The sequence below is a fragment of the Belonocnema kinseyi genome, chromosome 9 (assembly GCF_010883055.1).
Source record: "Belonocnema kinseyi isolate 2016_QV_RU_SX_M_011 chromosome 9, B_treatae_v1, whole genome shotgun sequence".
Taxonomy (NCBI): Eukaryota; Metazoa; Arthropoda; class Insecta; order Hymenoptera; family Cynipidae; genus Belonocnema; species Belonocnema kinseyi.
In genome coordinates, this window is record NC_046665.1 from 76,452,223 (window position 1) to 76,456,655 (window position 4,433).

At 29.4% G+C, this 4,433-nt stretch overlaps 1 protein-coding gene across 1 annotated transcript in view; it reads left to right on the top strand.

Moving 5' to 3' along the window:
* LOC117179416 (ATP-binding cassette sub-family A member 5-like) overlaps positions 1 to 4,433 on the top strand; it is a 134,296-nt gene that overhangs the window by 103,963 nt on the left and 25,900 nt on the right. The gene's annotated exons all lie outside the window — the stretch shown is intronic.

Genomic DNA, 4,433 nt, shown 5'->3' on the forward strand with positions numbered 1-4,433 from the left:
CGTTCATTTGGCATTCTCTCAACATGTCCGAACCATCTTAACCGATTTCTTTCCCATGTGTCTACTAGCGTCTCTTCTGCACCACATTCTTTTAGAATTATAAGTATTACTGATAAATAAATTATTATTAAATTAATTATTAATAATTTATTAATTATTACTGCTAAATATTCCACCAGACCAACAGAAGTAATTTTTATTTTTTAGAAATCGAATCGAAATTATTTAAACAACGATCTTTTGTTTAAATAATTGAAAATGAATGACCTAATGTTAATCATTTTTACAGAAAAACGAATTTTACAAAAATTATACAAACAAATTCCTTTTGTTTAAGCAATTTAAAATTAATGAACCAATGTTATTAAATATTCCACTAAACTAACAGTAATAATTTTAAGTGAGAAAAAAATTTCGAAAAAAATATGTAAACAAATTCCATACATACATACCCTCTAAAAAATAAAAGCTTTTTTGAGCCACCCTACTGTATAATTGTGAAAAAAGCTTTTTTAATAAATAATTTTTGTTTGCTTTTTTCATAATTATTAAAATTTAGGACCAGACCCACGTTTCTCAGTGCTTCTTATTCTTAATCCCAAATTTTCAACTCAATGTGGCACTTCGTGTGAAAATAAGTAAGGAAATAAATAAAAAAAGTATCGGTAAGGCAGGAATCTGGTTACGTGACCCACTCGTCGCATAGCCTTAAACAAAATCGAAGGTGTTTGACCTTTTATGCAGTGTTACCAAATTCGCTGACTGTTGCAAGTTTGTTTTCTAATCGCTGACTTTCTCGGCCCCACAGAATTCCCTGACTAACTACTGATTTCCAGGTTTTTCTAACCTAGGCCTACCCTGGTGTAAACCTTCATTAAAAAAAATAGATCAGATGCTTGAGAAAAATGGTTCAAACGGTTTTCTAAAGCACAAACTTTTAATTCTGAAGTGTTCACCTTATTGTGTTATCCTTTAAAGATCCTAATTCGCCCTTTATTCATGATGACTTTCGGTCGACCTATTTCCAAAAGCATTTGTTCTACAAGCTATCTCGGGGTCTTTCATAGAGAACTTGGTGGACCTACACAAAGGGGAATGACTTCCATTAGAAGAAATGTTCGTGGAAACTCAACTACTGCAGCTCGTTAGGAAAATTGTGAAACTTTACGAGTGACACAAATATAAAACCGTAAGGTCTTATTTCGACATTTTGAGTCAAATGCAACTGATAAGTTACTATAAGAATTACAATTTTTTATTGCATTTTTACTTTTAAAATACTATAAAGCATAAAAAGATACATACAGATTAAAGTGATTTTAAATATTCAATTGAATCTCTACATTACGAATTATATGATATTTAGATTTAGTGAAATTGGTAATGATTTTGGCAATATATTAATTTTTATTAGTTAATCTTTTCTTTATTATTAGGGAGAAACATTGAGGTAGAACATTTTTTATTTTTCTAAACTTAACTGAATACCTTAATATGTATAATTGAGTTTCTAAATAGCTTTAAGACAATATAATGGACGGTTCAAAATTTCGCTCAGATCGGCAAACCCAAGCATTGCATTGGGCTGGTGCCAAAAGAATGATTCACTAGCCGTTTTTTTCATTATAGGCGAATACATTTCTGACATTCTTTTAACCCTCGTGTGCATTAAAAATAAAGTATCAATTCTATATAATGCTGTATGAAATTACACAAAAAGTTCTCTACTTTTGACAGAATTTCGCCAAAATCGTAAGAATATTTGCAAGAATAAATTGAATAAGCTGAAGTATAATTATTCACATCACGTTTTTCAATTAAATCTTTAGAAAGAATCTGATTCCGTCTGTATTTCATTTAATATCGATTCTTTATGGATAGAATAAGGCGCGTTATTTTCCTACGGTCTCCTGTATTAAATTTATCTACACATGAGTTTTGATTTTCGACATGTCAGATTGAAATTGTTTTAAGGAACGAACTTATAATTGACCACTAGGGTGGTTAGAAAAAGCAATGTTTGAATTTCCTTTGGAAGAATATCTGATTTTCGGAGGTTCCTAAAAAAAGTGAATACGTTTTTTTTTCGATTTATATTTTTTCAAACTACGAGACAGGAAGGCATAATTGTCAATAAATCGTATACAAATGACCTCTAAACGAGGATCAACTATTTTCCTGTAAATTGGTTCTAAATATTACTTTCGTGCAGCTTTTTTCAAACAGATCGTTCTTAGTAGTCAAATTAAAAAGTTAAATGTATATTTTATTAAAAATGTATATTTCATTAATTATTAATTGCTTAAACAATTTTTCTTTTTTCTAAAAATACTTTTTACACACTTATTACATATTATTGGTACCCCCACAAAGAGATAAACTAATTAGGCAATATGAAAGTCAGAAAATTCGATTTAGTTTGTTGTTAATTGCTTAAGCAAATTTCCCAATAAACTTGAGAGAATTTTGGTATATATGGTAGTTGCATTACTTCTAGCTACTCAGAGAAGGTGTCAATTTTTGATATATTGTAAAAAATGGTTCAAATTTTTTATAACACATTAAAAATTCGCACCTTCTCTCAGTAGCTTGCACTATTTAATTTGAAGCAAAAAAGTTACATTTCGGCCGTGAAAAATTATTTACACAATTAAGAATAAAGTAAATCGATCATTTTAGCCTTCTATTAAACCAGTTAGATCATGTTACTCAGAGAAGGTGTAACTTTTTGTTATTTTTTTAAAAAAGAGATTCCATTGAATGGAAATTGTTTAAAAAGTTATTAACGAGTTATGATTCATAATTTTTTTTTAGAAATCTATTCTTAATAGTCTAAAGAATGCCTCCTCAAAATGTCAAGTTGCGCAAGTATATCTGAGGATCACAATGAGCCTCCAAATATTGCCATTTTATGCCACATTTGATATGCTTAAAACTTTTGTATAATATTTTTGAGACATAAAAATTCGATAAATGCAATATTCACGGATAAGTGAAGAAGCATATCAAATTTCAAATAAATTTACTTATAGCATCCTGTGCAAAATCGAATAAATAAAAATTGAAAACATTTCACACGTTAAACTCCATAAGACATAAAAATGGCCGGAGCGAGTTCTAAAAAATTTTTTGGTTGAAAATAAAAAAATAGGCATTAATTTATATATATATATGTCTTGGCTAAGATGACGTTTACTTGTCTTAAGACGAGTCACGTCTTGTCTGAGATAATGGGCATAAACTTGCCTCAATACGAACCTTTTTTGGCTCATAAATGAGATTAAAATTGATAAATGAAAACTTTGTAATTATTAAATTAGTTATTTTAAATAAAAATTTCAGAATCTGTGGTTTTGAACAAGTATAACCCTTGAAAATTGCCTTCAACAAAAAAATGTGTAACTTTCTAGAAGGATCTCCTAAGCCGTTAGAAAGACTCAAAAACAAACAAAATAATTGGTATCATCGTCAAACAAGTAAAATACAATGAAAATCCGTAAATAAGTCCGTAATACGAGACTAATCAGTAATAAGAGACACTTGTCTCCAAGACACAAATTGAAGTCTGGCTCCATCTCAAAACTGAGACATGCTCAAGTCAAACTTATCGACTTCATCATGTCTTGATTGGGAGCAATTCAAGTCGAACTCAACTCGAAGAATTTTTACTCTTGTTACTTCGATAGTATTGGACTACATACTCCCAAATTTTTACCGGATCAAGAAAAACGTTTAGTCTACTCATAAAAATAAAAAATAAATATAACAAAAAACAAATCGAAATTGAAAAAAATTGTTGATAAATATTTGATTTATATTATTAAATAAATAATTAAAGTGGATTTTAGTATACTCTATTCGAAATTTAAGGAAAAGGCACAGATTTTATCTTCCGTAGGAACTTTCATATCTTTGTTTAATATTAAAGTATACGCAATCGAAAAAAGGTACTTTTTTATGAACATCCAATTTTTTAAAACATTTTCTCGAAACCTTTACGTGTCATATTGAAATAAAAAAATAGTATCGAATATTTTTGAGTGTTTTCCAGTTATAAGTTACATTTAAACAATAAAAAGTTATTTAATCAATTAACAACCGGTTGAATCGAAGTTTATGATTTTTTATATTGCTTCATTAGTTTACATCGTTTTCAAAGTACCAATAACACAGGCCGACAAAATTTGACAAAGGTCCAGAACCAGAGACCAGACCTAGTATACCCGAAGGTTTTTGCTGCGCTAAATCCGAATCCGACCTCAGAAAAATTCTATCACCCTCAGTTTTCGAGATATTGTAACCTAAAAGTGCAAAAAACACCGTTTTTTGCCATATTTGAGGTTACATAGCATCTTGAATAAATTTTTTTTTCAAAAACGGGCGAAAGCATCACAAAGGAGCACCCTTGCCCTCTGAAATCCATTTTTCAGATT